Raw genomic sequence first — 19,036 nt, 5'->3', positions numbered from 1 at the left:
AGCAACTGAAGTGAGAAAGCAGGCTAGTAGAATTTACCAGAGCAGTACAGAGACGCTGTCACAGAAACACCGGAAATGACACAACTCGCTTACCGCAATACGTCAACACGTCCACCGTGTACCTCCTTTTCACAAATGATGGGTTCTGTTGGCTTCATCACACTGTGACCATCAGCATGCACTGGGGCGGTTTGCAGCCAAGTGTGAAGCAATTGGGATGAGAGTCAGCACCCCCAAACATAGATATCATATACAGTAGATACCTCGTTGATGGCTTCGGCCCGTTTCAGTATATAAATGATATATACATATATATATATATATATATATATATACATACATAAATAGAAAAATGCTTGTGACTATGATTATTGTTATGGTTGTGATATTGCTGTTCTTGTAAGTCTGATATTATCTTGTGGCTGCGATGATGTCATTCTCAATATTCAGAAATTATCTGTTCTTAAAACTCTGAGATTACCTTACTTCTGACACGATGTGCTGTAATTATCTCTCTTGCAGAAGTGATGTTGACCTGACTTTGTATTACTATTTGAATGTATTTGACTTTGTGAGACTTTTCCATATCTTATATGGTATAATGGTATTGTTGCCATTGATACAGTGTATATATTGTATATATTTTTGTTGTTCAATTATATATGTAAATTCTTAGAGTGCTGTTTCCTATTGAAACCACTGTTTTTCTGTGCTCAGTATGAGCCTGATGAAGCTGTAAGCGAAACGCGTTGCTCTATTAAATTCTTGATCCTCTTTCAAAGTCCTGTCTGGTATGCAGTATGTAGCCACAACATATGTGTTTTTTTCTTTACACATATATATATAAAATAGTTAAGAAACTTTGTAAATATATTTTGGTCTATCTTTTGATATTGTATTGTATTTTGTGCTTCAAGATTTTCTTTTATTCTATTCTTTTTATTATAGTTAGACTATTCGATGTATTACTGAGGTTGAATTTATGAGTGATCTAAATTTGTATTGTTTTTTATGTTAATCTGAACCAGCTGGTGTCTGTTAAAAGGGACCCCCGTCGAAGGACTGTTCCAATGTCAAGGATCCTTCTGAGTTTCACGAAGGACTGAGTCCTTCTTTCAGAGAAATTCCAAGGATGCAGGTGTGGATCCTCACTCAATCCCCACAATGCTTTGCACAGTACAACATTTTCTGGAAGTGAGGGCTGGGCCTCTTCAATGAAACCTGCACTAGTGGAGCTCGGCAGGATTTAGATTAGTATGTCATTTATTTGGATTAATGTCTCCATGAGTTTTTATCATACAAGTGTGAAAAAAATAATATTGACAGAAACCTCATAATGTACACTTTCCAATGCGTTCACTGTCACATAATGAGATTTTTAAAGTAACGTGATTTAGATAATACATGAAAGTTTTTAAATGAATCATTCATAGCAGAAATGGAGTGCTAAGTGTCCCCTCATCCCACTATTCACATGATAACAATATGATAGGTGTTTTCATTCTGTCAGTTTCAATAGGTGTATTTTTCGAGGGGAACCATGGTGAGAACGGCCACAGTAAAGACATTGACATATCCTGCAGGTCAAAGCATCACTCATTTGTTTTGAGGTGAACTTATTTCAGAGGATTACCCGGAGGTATCATGTGAAATTGGTGCAGTCAGTTGTTTCAGAGCAGTGCAGCTCATCAGATCAGATCTGTTCATATTATTGTAGCGCAGTGTGGTGACACACACAGAACATATGCATCACTTTGAAATGACAGAGTGATTCTGTGTGTGAACCTGTACTGTTAATGATATGAATGGCTTTTTTCAGTAACGAGTAGTGTAAGGCACTACTGTCCCTAAATGCAGTAATCACATTACAGTTACTAATCAAACACTTGAAGCTGCAGTAGGTAGAAAGCCTGAAAACGGTTGATTTTTGAGTCTCATCTGAGTTAGGTTTCGTTCGTCTCCGCCCTGAGCCCATCCTACCAGACGAGCACACGAGTATTTTATCCTACTTGGTTCCATTTCTCCTTCTCTGGGAGCCTCGGCTCTCCCTCACCCTCGCGGCCCCACACATATACCCCCTCGGCTCGGCTCTCCCTTTCCGCGGAGAGCCCTCGGCTCCACTCCCACAGCCGACCCTTGCGCCCTCCGGCCGGGCCCGGCCCCACCTCACCCTTCCCCTCCCTCCGGGGCTCCTGGGATTCTGTCTTCCTTTTTTTGGGTTGTTTAGCCGTGTTGCTAAGTGCTGGAATAGCTATTTTACCTGGTGCACTGTTCGCCATTGCCGCTTGCTCTCCCCTTCTGCCGGCAGCACGGGAACGCACATATGCAGTAGAACAGCCAATAGGAACGCAGTGGTCTGAGCTGACCTTTGATTGGTTGATGCACATCGGCACGATACTGATTCTTTAGAGGCTGAACACAGAGCCATGGTGAGGTGCAGAAACCTATTGTTTGTCTCAGACCACTTGATTTACATTATGCTTAGAGGATATTATAAAATTTTTACTCAATTATACCAAAACAATGTTGCCTACTGGAGCTTTAATTCGTTACTTGCGTTACATAAATTCATCATAAGATCTTCCCTTTACTTAAGAGTTAGTGACGACGGGCTTCAGGCTGTTGCCAACGGGTCGTCCTCCGTGTCCAGCCGGTCAGCGGCGAACACAGATGCGGGGATGAGCCAGAAGCAAGCAAGCACCGAGGCCCGGGGAGACATGGGAGCAGCTTCATGTTTTTATAGCAGATAGCAGGAGTGAGGACAGACATCTCACTCCGCTACTCTGTGCTGCAACTGAGCACACACTTTCAGTTTATAACTGTAACGTCCATTGTCCTTGTATTGATAACACGCTTAGTATTTTACAAATTTGAGGGTTTTTTTATTTGATGAACATGGCACTGATACGCAAAAATGAACTAAATGACTGTGGGGCAGTGGGCAAGTAATATAATCATAACACTTTTACACACGGTAACCACCCCCCGCCTGGCATAACAACTTCTCTGGTGGAAACCCTGTAAATACTTACAGTGCCATAACAGAAACACCTGAGCCTGACACCTCATGCGACAGCCTAATAGCATAATGGATTTCAGTCATCGCTACAATTACACTGATGGGAGAAAACATATGCGTTTATACAAGTGAGGGGGCACAGTGAATGAAGTGGGAGGGGCACTGCCCCATGGTGCCCCCTCCTAAAGCCGACTCTGGGTATATCCATCTAGTTAACTATACCTACCTTAGGATTGTTACACATATGTAAGGTTTAATGCTACATTGTTAACTGGCAAATTACATGACAATGCATTTCAGGCAATTTTACAGAGTAACTAGTAATGCAACGAGTATTGTAACTAATTACTTTTTCCGGGGAGTAATTAAGTAAAGTAAGGGATTACTTTTTTCCTAAGTAATGTGTAATGTGTAATACATTACTTTTTTGAGTAACGACCCCCAACACTGATGATAATTTAGAACTTTTTTAGCTGTTGTGTTTACTTCATTACTCCACTTACTCTTAAATGTGATCCAGAAATATATTCTCCCTAACTGCACGTGATTCTGACAATACAGATACATTTGTATTGTGTACAATTGTACAACAATATTAGAGAGTGTAAAAATTATCACAGTACCCTGACACCCCCTCAGTCTGCTGAGGGTTAATGACAATCACCTGAGGACACTTGATAAGGCCCATTTATGCTCAATGTTAAATACGGATCCGGATACGGACGGAGCCTTCTGTCCGTGCTCCGCGTTCATTTCGTCCATATTTCTGCACGTTTCCATTAAGCTTACGGATACGGGCCAAACGGAGCAGTACCACCGGAAACCGTGGGGGCAGTGTTGCTGTCACCAAAGACGGTGGTGAGACACGAAGAAGAAATAACAATGGCGGAACTTTTTTGCCTGAAACGCTGAAAATAAAATAAAAGAGGGAGACAGGTTTTTCCTATTTTATCTTATGTTGTTATATTTCTCCCTCTCCCCTCGCTGGAAGCCTCGGACCTCCCGCCTCCCGCCGCCGCCTTGATTAAACACTGAAAATAAAATAAAAGAGGGAGACAGGTTTTTCCTATCCCATCTTATTTTGTTAGATTTCTCCTTCTCCCCTCTCTGGGAGCGTCCGACCTCCCGTCGCCCTCTGCCATCTCAAACACGCCCTCCCAGCCCCGCACATACCCCCGAGGCTTGGGTCTCCCTCCCCGCAGAGCCTGCCCGCCCTACCGGCCCCGCACATACTCCCGAGGCTCGGGTCTCCCTCTCTGCGGAGCCCGCCCTCCCGCCCGCCCTCATGTTCCCAGTGTGCCAAGTAACACACTTGGATTTGTTGCACAGTCTGAAGTTGTCAAGTGATATTAAATGACGGTTCAGTCTGATTATCCTCTAGTCTTTCTAGCTACCAATCTTATTTCACTTATATTTAATGAATATAAATCTTACTTTACTGCAAACCAGTTTATTTACTGCCTATATATGATATATTTAACCATAAATGAGGAGAAAATATGCAGCCCACTATAAAGCACGCAAAGCATTCATCATTTGATTATGCTGTGATGTAACATACACACATAAAATATGCTTTCTAGCAGAGGTGCTCTGAATCACGCACACGTTACAGGTCATGAATCTTCTGCCCTTTGATGTGAGTAATACAGTTCTGTCCCTCAGTTCATCCTACATTCAGGCTTTCATGTTAATTGATGTGAGTCTCTTTAGCGCTTTTTGCTCTGAGGCTTCCCTTGTTTGGGCAAAAGTAGCAGGGGGTCAATTTAATGATGGTGATTTATGTGTGCACAGAAGAACAATCCTGGGCAGAACAGCTTGTCATCTTTTTGCCCCCGTGATGCTCAGCTTGCCCTGTGTGTCCCTGCAGAGCCCCTGTGGAGGATGGTGGGGAGGATTCTACGACCTGGAGTTAAACTCACTTTGCCATTAATGAGCTCACATTACAGAAAATGTCGGCTACTTGACCTTTCAATTAGCCTGACCAATGAAGTCTCCAGAGGGTTCTCATTTGTTAATATTCTACTGCCCAGTCTCCCTTGTCTTTATCATAGTCCCGCTTTACTTTTCTGTGGTGCAGTTTTACTTCCAGTCAGTGCTTGACACTGTCATTTGATACACTGCCAAAACAAAAATGCCCTAATGAATTGTTTTATAAATAAGTTTGCAGAATAATAAAAATCAAATAGGAAGTAATTACTGTAGATATTACGAACGGTAAATGTCTTTCAGATTTACCTGTATTCCTTGAAGGCACGATCATTGTTACACATTGATACATTAAGTTTGATGAATAAGTACAATTACCTCAAATAAATTAGACGACTGTTGAGCCAATTTGTAGCCTCATACTGCTTGGATTTACCTTTGCTTCCTGCCCTGAAGATCTTCATTCATGTTTGGACTGGCTTTTTATGCCTCCATGCAGTTGACAGCCATGGCCAGAGGCATTGTGTTTTTGGGTTGTCCATCTGTCCGAACTGATTAGTTTTTGGTGGTCAAAGCTCATATCTCAAGTTCACTGTTACCTTGTTACAGTGAACTTGAGCTGGAATGTCTGGAGGACGCCTGGAGGGAATTTCTTCAAATTTGGCACACACGTTCCCTTGGACTCAATGATGAACTGATTAAATTTGGTGGTCAAAGTCCAAGGTCAGTGTGACCTTGCATCAGTCTCACTCTCATGAATGAGATATCACAAGAACACCTCGTGGGAATTCCTTTAAATCTGACACAGACTTCTTCTTGGACTGACAAATAAACTGATTAGAATTTTTTAGTCAAAGGTTAAGGTCAGTGTGATCTCACAATATATGTTTTTGCCTGTAACTCAAGAATTCTTATGCTAATTATGACAAAACTTCACACAAATGTCTAATAGCATAAAATAATGAAGTGATGACATTTATATTCAAAAGGTCAACTTCACTGTGACATCATAAACACTTTTCTAACCCATTTGGTCAGATACTGAATTGGTGACACTAATCTTGGGTGTCCACCTTGAAACTGCAATGATTGTATAGGTCTTTCTGTGAAGCACCCATGTTTTTACAGACATAGATGTAAACTGTAAGAGAAATTTCCCCCTGGGGATTAATAAAGTATTCTGAATCTGAATCTGAATCTGAAACTTGACTTGTGCACGGAGGCCAACCTGATCTCACAGAAATACGTGAAATGATCACGACCTCTTAACACCGCATTCCGCGGTGGCAACACGTAATGGGTTCAAATTACGTGCCGGTACCACTGAAACAATGCCAATGTAAAGTCAATTAGGATCCTTTGTCGTGGTGGACACACGGATTCCCTGATTCATCAACGTCCTGTATACACACAAAAACACGAAACTGTTCTTGATATTAAAATGGCAAATATATTCCTCTGTTACAATTTCCCACCAATAATAATAATAATAATAATAACATGATAGCTTGGCTGTACTAGATATTTGATATATTCAGTAGATTTACTTTGTTACGACACTATTTGACAACTCCAAAACCGGAACAATAACAATCCCAAAAACGCCGTTTCTAGAGAACTTGCTAAAATATCTGAAATTAACCATCATCCTTACTTTTTCTTAACATATTTCATCTAGGTGCAGTGTCATTACTAGTTCGGCTTTACTAGATATTAGACATATTCAGTAGATCTATCTATTTACGACCCTATTTTACAACTGTGTTTTACAAACCGTGAAAACCTACCGTCCCAAAAACACGGTTCTAGCGTATTAGCTAAAATATTGAAAATTAGCCGACATCTTTACTTTTTCTTAACATAGTTCATCTAGATGCAGTGTGTTTACTAGTTCGGCTTTACTAGATATTAGATATATTCAGTAGATATATCTTTTTTCAACCCTACTTTGCAAATCAGAAGAACTACAACTATGTTGCTGATATGTATCAAGCTGCATGGCCCAGTCCCAGGGAATTGTAGTTTTTGAAATATATAATTGTAGTTTTTGAAATATATAAGTGTTTTTCCTAGATTTGGAAGTTGTAAATACTGAATTCAGAGTACACTGTGGACTTTAAGGAGATGGTAAACACACTTGTGTAATCAGAATTTAACTATCTGATTTCTAAATGGGAAATGAAAATTAATTTTATCCATATTTTACCCATATCTGACAGCACCCCCAGTTGTTGACTACACTCACATGATAGTTGAGGAGAGCTCTCTATAACAGTTGGTCCCATGTCTGTACCCCCTTTTGTTGCTGAGTTATAAGCCTTCAAACATGCACTGAGGTCAAGGTTCAATGGTCAATGGCTCAAAGCAGGAGCCATGTAGAATTTTCATACTGACATAAGTTTTGATATTTTCATTTTTTGGACATAAGCCATGCCAGGTCTAGTTTCAGAAAGCACTTTGAAGGCCCAGTGTATAAAATGATTTTTGTTTGTTTCTTTGCTTGTTTTTTTTTCTTTTTTACTTCTGTGGCGCTGGCGCTGGCTTGGGGTCTGCTCTCCCCTGGTGGAGTGGAGGGTGGCCAGGGACAGCCGCCTCCCTCCATGTGATGGTGTTCCTTCTCTGGTTCTTCCGTGCTTNAATAAAAGAGGGAGACAGGTTTTTCCTATTTTATCTTATGTTGTTATATTTCTCCCTCTCCCCTCGCTGGAAGCCTCGGACCTCCCGCCTCCCGCCGCCGCCTTGATTAAACACTGAAAATAAAATAAAAGAGGGAGACAGGTTTTTCCTATCCCATCTTATTTTGTTAGATTTCTCCTTCTCCCCTCTCTGGGAGCGTCCGACCTCCCGTCGCCCTCTGCCATCTCAAACACGCCCTCCCAGCCCCGCACATACCCCCGAGGCTTGGGTCTCCCTCCCCGCAGAGGCTGCCCGCCCTACTGGCCCCGCACATACCCCCGAGGCTCGGGTCTCCCTCTCCTCTCTTTTCTTTTTCACTTCTGTGGCGCTGGCACTGGCTTGGGGTCTGCTCTCCCCTGGTGGAGTGGAGGGTGGCCAGGGACGACCGCCTCCCTCCATGTGATGGTGTTCCTTCTCTGGTTCTTCCGTGCTTAGCCTTATTTTTTTTTCTTATTTTTTTATTTATTAGTGGCGTTTGGATTCGGTTACGGCAGATGGACGGCAATTTGAAATGGAATGAAGCCCACAGACGGCAGACAGTAGCTACAAAACAGTAGTGGAACGCGCCCCATCCGCCCACAGCACAATGCTCTTAAAGCCCTACGCTATCAAAAGCTGGCAAAATACATTTAATGTTATTTTATGGCATTGACATTAACCTGTCATATTGTTGAGTTATCAAGGACACTTCCGTGTTTTTGTTTGTATACAGGAATGTTAAAGATATCATTGAGGAAAACGAGGTTGACGTGACATTGTTGAATCAGGGAGTCCATGTGTCCACCACAACAAAGGATCCTAATTGACTTTACATTGGCATTGTTTCAGTGGTATCGGCATGTAATTTCAACCCATTACGTGCTGCCACCACGGAATGCGGTGTTAAGAGATCGTGGTCATTTCACGTATTTCTGTGAGATCAGGTTGGCCGAGGCATACAACCACAGTGCGGTAAATCTAGTTTGAAAACTTTTTCAAAGGGACTTCTCATTTCTGCCACAATTTGTAATTAACTCTAAAAGGTCCTGAACACCCACACAGATGTTTTTAATCTGCAGCTGTGGCTTTAAACACCAGGTTGGTGGGTTGATCCCCATTTCCTCTTGCTTGCATGTCAAAGTGTCCTCTGCAAAACACTAAACCCAAATTGCTCCTGGTGGGCAGGCCAGCATGGCAGCTCCACCACCATTGTTGTATGAATGTAAATGGATGAATGAATGGCAAAATTGTAAAGTGATCTGTTCAATAAGGTGACAGAAATGGGAATCTAGGACATAAAATGGTGCAAACTTAAATTATAGGGATAAAATATAACATACAAAATATAAATATCATAAAATATATTTGTAAACTGTACTGTAAAGAAGGATGTAGTAATGTAGTAAATGTCTATGCTAACTGTCTAAAACACAGGTTGCTGTCATGACATAGGAAAGAAAGTCTATTATATCTGATTCCTGAGATTAAACTTGTAAGTTTGGTACTTATTTAGCAGTCGTTATTGCTTGAATGAGTCAATGGAGAAAAAAAAAAAAATACTTGGGCTGCCCCCTAAAGTAAGAGTTTCAAATCATCAATTGGAGACCCCCCAGCTCAATCCAGTTCCTTCAAGTCAAACACTTGATTTTATGCCTCTGCTCTGATGATAGCTGTGGCCGAATGCATTATGTTTTCAGGTTGTCCGTCAGTCCCTCTGTCTGTACGTGTGCACATCCATCTGTCTGTCTGTCTATCCCATTCTCGTGAATGTGATAACTCAAGAAATGTCTTTCCTTAAATTTGGCACAAACGTTTGCTTTGAGTCAACAATGAACTGATTAGAATTTAGAGGTCAAAGATCAAGGGCACTGTGACCTCATCAGTTGCATTCGTGTGCATGCGGTATCTGAGGAACACCTTGAGGGAATGGACTAAAAATTTGAAGCAAACATCCACTTGGACGCAATAATGAATGGATTATAATTTGATGGTCAAAGGTCAAGGTCACTGTGACCTCAAAGAAATGTTTCTGGCCATAACTCAGGAATTCACATGCTAAATATGATAACATTTCACACAAATGACTTATAAGACAAAATGAAGTGATGACATATATATAGGGTGCCCGTGATTTGCTTTAGACCAGGGGAGTCAAACTCTGTTTTAGTTTATGGGCCACATACAGCCGAATTTGATCTCAAGTGGGCCAGACCAGTAAAACATCTGCATAATGGAGTGACCCAGGAATGACATTTTTCTGTAAGTCGACTTGGAAGTTAGCATCGCACTAGTTCCCTCCTCAAAAAGCCTATGGGATTTTTCCATTGGATTTGGATTACTGCAGAATTAAACACTGTGGAAAACAAATGTTTATGATATGTACATGTTTTGTTTAGCAAGTTAATCTTCACAAATAAACATCATTTTCCTGATTACTGAAGCCTAAATGCAATCGCCAGAAGTAAAAAGCTAATGTTAGGCTACAGTATAAACCAACAAGCATTTCGGTCGCATGACCTAATATCACTACCATAACAAGACTGTAAAGCAGTGTTCGGCGTGGCTCAGCATGATGGCGTTCTGTAGTCTCATTTGGCCACTTCTTAGCAACCTCCTTTTTAAGGCACACAGAAGCTTTAAAGTTCACAGTGGGGTATTTACTTATATATTTTATGTCGTTGAACAAAACGTGAAAGTCTCTTCAGCTTGTGTAAACCACAGACCTTATTTCAGACATCTAACCAAAAACCCATTATAAAAACCCACTGACTTTGAGATGAGGGAACCAGGAGTGGTAAAATGCTAACTCATTCCTGGGGCACTTCATGTAGCAAATGAGTAACATCATCAAATAGGTTCATTGTCAAGGAGTATGTAATATGTGGAAAGTGTTTATTTACTTTCCAGCACTGCCTTTCACCAACTCAGCTGCTGAGCTGCAGAAAGATGCTGTGATGCTAACCTTTCAGTGTGCTACATGGCTATACTAACAAACTCTAGATGGCTAGCTACCTCGCTGACATAGCAAAAAGATGTGATAATCATAAGTGACATGGCACTTGTCAGGGACATAACACTAATAACTATTAATAACTAATAACACTATATTAGTTATATTTAAAAGGGAAAATTATGGGGTCATTGTTTATTAACTTTTCAATATGTGACGGTCTCTGCTAACATTACAAGCGCATTGGCTGCACAGCTCTAAGAGAGTTAGAGTACACTTCGCTGAACAAACTATCATGATGATGTACCATCATAGCAAGTACATCATAATTAAATAATCCCAAGCATTGTTTGCTGCAGTATTATATATATGTAAAAAATGTTTTCATATTAGTGCATACTGGAAAATATGTACCCCAACACCAATGCATCTGAGATAGGCCAACATCAGCCGATAAAATGGTCTTTGGCTTTTTTTTTTTTCTTCCTTATGTGTCCTTTTATCAGTCTGCATCCCTTCTCTAAATTCAGACATTTTCGCAGGTCCATGGGCACAGCCCAGGCCAAACGATAATTGGTTAGTTGATGTTATCAGAACTAATAAATGAATGTGTGGGACACCCTACAGTGTAACTTGTTCTGTGGCATGAAGCAATGATGTCTCACAGCGTGTGAAGAGCTGCCATTCTGTCGGAGTCTTACTAGACAAAATGAATGCCCCAGGCAGCCAGGTCTCCTTATGTCTATTTTTGCTCACTGTATGTATTACTGATATATATTAGTGATTTTCTGCTCATTGGCACTCACTGTCAATCATTCATATATGTGTCTTTCTTTCACTGGTCACCAGGGAGACTCATGGGAATCAGGGCAGAGCAGAGGCTCTGTTCTCCAACATTTATTTCCACCTTCTCTTTTTTTCACACACACACACACACACACACACACACACACACACACACAAAGTATTTATCCACTGCTGGTTTGACAGGCGCCAGTCAAACCAAATTTGTTTCACCAAGTCAATTGCAAAAATTGCAAAAAGAGAGATGAGCGAGAGAAAAAGAAAGAAAGAGAAGGAGGTGAAAGAAGGCAGAGCGAGGGGAAGGAATGGAGTTGAGAGAGTTATGTTTGGTGAAGATGAGTGAGGTTTGAGTTTGTGTCATAATGACAGTGGGCCCCTTTCCTCTTTTCCAAACACTTACTGAAATGTAAGTGAAGATCCTGGCCACAGATTGAGTTTTGATCTCTTTTGCAGGCTGGCGGGCAAATCAGCATAGCTGAATGGTTTGATAGATGGTTTGGGTGACCAATAAATGAGCTGCCTAGATGAAGGCTTCTTACTAAGTGCCTCACCTTATCCTCCTCCAGTCTGTGCTGCTGTTAAATGAAGGATGGTGTGTAGCTAATGCAAAACTATTCATTAAACATTTACTGTGTTTAAAGATTATTTTGAGCCAGCTTTAGCAGTCTTAACTTTAAAAAACACATATAAGTATATAAACAGTTAGGCTAATTGTATTTGTGCTTCATATGATATTTTTAATAATTAAATATTAACATGAAATCCTAGGTGGCATGGTGGTTAGGCAATGGTGAGGAAAAGGAACCCTCTTGCCTCACATCAAGAGGGTTCCTGATTCGAAACCTAGGGTGGGGGGTTCAAACCACGGGATGGGGGAGCCCTTCTGTGCAGCGTTTGCATGTTCTTTCTGTGTCAGATCCAAAAACATGCAGGCTAGGTTAATTGGTGACTCTAAATTAGCCGTGGCTGTGACTGTGAGTGGGATTGGTTGTCTCTCTCTATGTGTCAGCCCTGTAATAGTGTGGCGACCTGTCCCCCAGGTATATATGAACTAAACATCCCAGCGACATTTTCTCTTTTTAAAATCAGACCCAGTGGAATTTGTAATTAAATAGTCCTGTCATAAACAGTAAACCAGACATTTGTTTAATTCAATACTACTTGCTACATCTGTACTTGGTCTTGTATGACCATTGCTGTGTCAGTTTACTGGTTTTATGAATCCTCTCTACTTTTGCTACTTTTACACTCGATGTTATTATTCTACCATTTCTATCTGTTGCCACAGTGGCCGTGTTAAGCAGAAGTTAAATAGTCTGGCTTTAATAATATATGACCTTATGTAGTGTACATGCATCCCTGGTTCTATTAATCACTTCCTGCATCCATCCCATACTTTAGCAATTGTCTCTGCATGCTTTCCTTAATAACAGAATGAATCAGCAGCTTTTAATGACCATGAACATGATGGTAGGAGCTCAAAAATGTATTTCTGTTGCTTTCTTTGCCATTCATTTGAAAATCCATTTCGTTGAGCGACCACATTTGCTTAATTTAATTCACAGTATTTAGACTGTAATGATGTCTGACTGTTCACGCTTGTAAACATCATTGGCAAACAATGCATGATTACAAAGCTTTGCATTCCTATTACTATGAATATGGAAATGTTATGAATGTGCCTGTGTATTTGTGTGTGTGTGTGTGTGTGTGTGTGTGTTTGAGTTTGAGAGAGTATAAATATGTTTTTGTAGTATGTACTGTTTGTAATGACTGTGACAATAACTAGACAAATGGGAAGGAGACTACTTGCAATGTAATAGTGCTACAGTTTATATAGTATATAACTGTCAAGTTAATTAAGATAACTGTATACTCGCTATAAACAAAAAGGACTATAATTCAGATGGGCGCTGTGTTCATGGTATTGTATTTAGTTATAGAATAAATCTACTTAATTTGCCATTGTATGAGACTACAGCTGTATCTCAATTTCACAGTACCTATACAATCCTGTATTAAGGAATGTTTTTGCTGTGCACTAACAGTATATGCTATGTTATTGCCATAGTGTGTGCATAGTGTTTTACTGCTGATTTGTACTAAATAAATAGGATATGATGCACAATAAGCAACAAACAAAACATCTCTCTGTCTATAAATTTGGAACACAGCTCCCATAGACACTTCTCAAACAAATTTCACATCAGTTGAATTTACTGCGGGCAGCATGGTGGTGTGGTGGTTCGCACTGTCGCCTCACAGCAAGAGGGCTCCTGGTTCAATACCAGGAGTTTGCATGTTCTCCCCGTGTCAGCGTGAGTTTTCTCCGGGTACTCTGGCATCTTCCACAGTCCAAAGACATGCAGGTTGGGGATAGGTTAATTGGTGACTCTAAATTGTCTGCTGTCTGGTGTGAACCTTGATCAGGTCTGTAGTACTTAAACCCTGCAGCCTCACACACTGCACAACACCATGGGGAATCAACAGATGTGTATCTACATTTATCTAACTTAATGTCCCTGTGCATAGGAAATAAGTGAGGGTATGGGTGAACAGTGTGTGTAGCATGTGTGTATGTGTACAGCCAAAAGCCATCTTTCATGGTAGTATGGGGTAGCATCAATTTGTAACGAGGCTGATTGGCATCTGTTAAAGCGGTATGATACACCGTTGGACAGCGTCAGGTTAAAACGCTGCCAGTAACGACATATTATAAGGAGCTGTAAAGTCCCCATATGGTGGGCGGGAGGGGTGGTTGGATGGATCCAACAAACCCTGGACTTTGACTGGGGAGCCTGTGTTCATTTCCTGTATGAATGTAGAGCCAAACAATGTTTTTTCTAAACCTAACCATGTGCTTTTGTTGATGTCCTGGCGTTGGTTACCATGTACTTTTGTTGCTTGAACCTAACTATGGGCTTTTGTTGATGTCCCAGCGTTGGTTGCCACATGTTTTTGTTGTCTAAACCTAATGTAACCCGGGTGGAATAATGGGTCACTCTAGCATAGTTGTTGTTGTCCATCTACCCTCTGTCAGTATTATTTGTCTCTACACCTATCCATCAAACTACCTGAACCAGTAGAAAGCTGCTTCTACACCTTTGACCACATGCTTTTCTTGTCCAAACCTAACCATGTGCTTTTGTTGCCTAAACCTAACTACATGCTTTTGTTGCCTAAATCTTATCATTGGCTTTTGTCGATGTCCCAGTGTTGGCTGCAATGTGCTTGTGTTGCCTAAACCTAACTACATGCTTTTGTTGCCTAGACCTAACCATGTCAGCCTTTGTTGACATCCTGGTGCTGGTTGCCCCGTCTCAAACATCAACAGCAAATACAGGAGGATACCTAGCGCACAGTATGTATGTGATGTGAAACTCCACCTGACAAAGCAGCGATATATGATGACTTGGGATGAGAATGTGTTGGGTTGTCTGGTTCAGCAAATCAGCACTCAATCTGCCAATTGTTCTTGCAAAAGTCTCTTTTTTTTAAATGCCAATTCCTGGTGTCTTAAAAGAAATGATGATGTTGACATCATGTTAGCAAAAGCGCCTCTGTGACTTAAAATTGTGCTTGATAATTTGCAGTTTTTTATCAAATTTGAATACTTAAATACTTCAATATGCCCTGACGAATATTTGAAATACAATTGCATAGCATCTCAAATATTAGAGAATGGAGGGATAATTCATAATGGAAAGTGACAAAGAGAAAGTAGGGCTATATGCAGAGACACAAAATCATATAAGAACATTGCAATAAAAGAGCTAGTGTGGGGGATTTGCCCTTTATGTGTATTAACATAAATCATAAACTACCCACACAACAGTATCAGTTCTTTTAATTAATTTCTTTGTTAAATCACAACACTATGAGTCAGTGTCTGTCCCAACTAAATAGAACCTGACTCTTAATTTGGGTTTTACAGCTTGTGTGTTTTCTCTGGGGGAAAAGGTCAACGCTTCCCAATTAAACCCAATCTCCAGACATGCAGCTGCCTACCTCAAGGCATGTAGCAGCTTCCAAACCAAAATATAACATCCCGCTTTGAGCAGTAGAAAACACTGCTATTCATCTTTTTTTTCTTGCTTTTCATGTTGGTTCTTAATTTGCACAGGCTCATGAAAGCAAATACAAAACGCCAAGGAATGAGAAACTTCCAATGAGACAATGAGAAATAGAGTATACCGATTAGGGGTGGCAATCACAGAATAACTAATGGTACGATACTATCATGATACATTGCCCATGATAATGATGGTATCAGCATACAGGGATTTGGCAATACTTGATATTCTGCAGTCATCTACGATACATCACAGTGGGCCTCAAGAAGCAACATTCTCTTAATTTTTCATAATTTTCTGGTATGATAGATTATAAGAGAGGTCAACTCCAGATGCACCAAATGTCTTAACCATCCGAACTTGCTCTTATCCAGGTCTGCTGACTGATGAATCTCACTTAATCATAAGTCAAACATTAGCATAGATAACACCCATAAACACTCTACAAGGGCAGATGTATTGCAGTATGCAAAGACTCTCACACATGCCCCAGAGCTGGAGAGTTGCCACCAAAAGAGGTCAAAAGAAGACGAACTTAAGCAGTAGTTCACTAGCAAGGACCACGCCACAACGATATGCAGTTTAAAGGTTTAATGAAGATGTGATTGTCAGAGAAATGGTTATGAATGGGGTGGTGATGAATGGGGGATTGCAGATTTGCAGATGAATGAATGGGATGGAGATGACGTCATCTGAGGGTCGGACTGGGTGAGGTGTAGATGTGGGCGGAGAGACTCAGTGTGGGGGTTCCGTCTCGTGTTCTGATGAGCCCGTGCTGTTAGGAAGCCCCCAAAAGAGTCTGGTTAAGTGAGACCTAGTCTGTCGTGTGCTAGACGGAGATCATTGAGGTTATTGTGGATGTAGGTTTGATATGCTTGTGAAGACCAGCGGCCGAGGACCTGTATGACTTGGTCTGAAATTCCTGATCTGGCGGCTGAGGAGACAGCGCCGATGCGGAATGAATGGCAAGAGTAGTGATCTGATGAAATTCCGTGAGATTTGCCAGATGAGGATTTAATTGAATATGGTCGCTGAAAACGGTGGGATTGGTGTGGGATGGACATCCGAGTCTGGAGCCAAGCATCTGAATTTCTGAAAGGAGAAGCGGGAGAGTGAGTCAGCAATGGCGTTGTGGTGACCGGGAATGTGAGACGCACAGAGGATGAATTGATGCTGAGCAGAGATGAGAGTGAGTCTGCGGGTGAAAGGCATGAAGGCTGGGGAACGGGAACGGTCTTTACTGCTGTGTTGTCAGAGTGAATAGTGATGCATTTTTTTGACCATTCGTGCCCCCAAATTAGAGTGGCGATGATCACAGGATACAGCTCGTACAGAGCAGACGAGGGAGAGCGTGACTCTGCGTCGAGGGACTCGAACTCGGAGGGCCAAGCGGCAGCAAATCACCTCCCCCCGTAATACCCGCCGAAACCTACAGAGGGAGCCGCGTCCGTGTAGAGTTGAATGTCCTTGGGATAAGTGATGAAGTCATCGTAGAAGAATGAGATGCTGTTCCAGGATGACAGAAATTGCTGCCACATGCGCATTTCCATTTTACAAGTGTCGTCCAGAACCACGTGGTCGTTGAAAGAGGGAAGGGATGCAGCTTTGGTCAGCAGTTGAGAAAGAAAAGATTTTGCCTGTGGAGTTATGCGGATGGCATAATTGAGGTGCCCGAGGAGAGCGAGCAGCTGGTATGCGGATGGCATAATTGAGGTGCCCGAGGAGAGCGAGCAGCTGGCGTTTGGTGCACCTGTCTGCCAGGAGATAATTAGACAAGAGCAGCTAGATGCGCTGCACTTTCTCCAAGGGCAGTGAAGCCTGGAATGACAGTGAGTCCAGAGTGATGCCCAGAAACTCGATGGACGTGACACGTCCTTAAGTTTTCTCTTTGGACAGAGAGACGCCAAGGTCAGAAAATGCGGACGTAAGTGTAGTGAGACCGTGGCAAGGAGGTGAGGACGGAGGAGTCATGACAAGGAAATCGTCAAGGAGATGAAGCACGTAGGGGAGCCTGTAATTGTTGGATCCAGCATAGAGCCTCGGATAAAGAGTCGAAGATTTTGGGACTGCTCTTGCAGCCGAAAGTGAGGCGCACGGAGAAGTAGTAAGCCCCCTTCCAGCAGACACCAAAATAACGCCAGAAGTGAATGCGCTGGTGATATCAGCCTTAGACAGCCATGCCACATGTCCTGCCAGACAGATCAGTGCCATGGCGTGGTCAATGGTGGCGTACTGCATGGAGAAATCCGGGCTAGGAATAAGGTTGTTGATGCTCGGGATGTCGGAGCCGTGTGAGGAAGACAGGTCAATGATCAGCCTCTTTTCCCCCCGAGTATTTGCGTGTGGCGACACCGATGGGACTAATACGGAATACAGAGAAAGGAGGATGATCGAAAGGGCCTATCTTAAGTCCCTCAGTGACCTCTTTTGCCAGTAACGTGTCGACAGTGTCGGGCTCAGTAAGAGCGGATTGAAGATTGTGACACGTGTGGGAAGAATTGGGAAGCACCTCCATGCCAGGGTGAAAACTGTGAGTGAAGCCAGAGATGAGAAAATCGATAAACTGCTTATCAGGGTGATCACTGAGAGCAGCAGCGAGTGCACGTACCTTGATGGGTGTGCCGGGGTGACGTTCTAGTCATGCTGCTGTGTTGGTGGGATTGTGGGGGCAGGTGGTCCTGGCGTGAGCACCCCCGCAGAAGGAGCAGACGTGCAGGAGGCGGCAGCCGGACGAGTTGCAACCCCACTGATTGAAATTATTGCACACCATCCTGTCACCCTGATAGAGGATCGGCCGTCCTCGCTTGTCGACACCCTTTGACACCGGCACATTGACAGTGGGACGTGCGTCCTTGGCTCTGGGGATGACAGGAGGAGGAGGTGCAGCGGAAGACAGACGGTCGAAGATCGGGGCATTGCGTGGAGTGGTGGGGCGGGAGTGCGGTGGAGGAGCCGCGATAGTGCATGCAGAGGTTGGGTGAGAAGGAGTGCCGCATAAGTTGCAGGAGAGTGAGGAACGAGCTGCGAAAATGTGGCAGTATATTTCAGAATCGAGGACCCCCCAGTACGTCCCCTGATTTAGCTGCTGCAACCGGCCGGCTGCTTGTGCAGCAAAGTGGACATGGTAGCTATAAAATCCCGCCCCCCCGAAACGCAAAGCCATGTCCAACACGATGGACAGATAGTCATCCAGCTCTGATCGACGGTAAGGATAAGCAGAGCAGATGACGTCGCGAAAGAGGGAGAAAGCTAGAGCAATAAGCAGAGCAGATGACGTCGCGAAAGAGGGAGAAAGCTAGAGCAAACTCAACAGGAGTTAAGTCTCTAGACCTAGCTGGCAATGACTGCTTTAATAGAACTGGACCGAGGACAGTCTGCAGTTCCCTGGGTTGACTACTGTCAAAAAAGAATGGCTGAATGAGTTGGGCTAGGTCTACATAATTACCGGACAATATTTGCTGGGGCAGTGAGTGCGAGACGGGTGAGGGGCGGTGGATGGCAGAGGCTGGCGGGAGCCGGTGGTGTGGCTGTGGCCAGAGTGTAGACGGCAGCGGAGGAAAAAACATTAGGGTGTGGGGGAAGGGAGGGGGGGGGGGTGGGGGGGGG

This window comes from Epinephelus moara, chromosome 22, assembly GCF_006386435.1.
Source record: "Epinephelus moara isolate mb chromosome 22, YSFRI_EMoa_1.0, whole genome shotgun sequence".
Taxonomy (NCBI): domain Eukaryota; kingdom Metazoa; phylum Chordata; class Actinopteri; order Perciformes; family Serranidae; genus Epinephelus; species Epinephelus moara.
The sequence above is the reverse complement of the archived record's forward strand: the minus strand, read 5'-3'. Positions refer to the sequence as shown.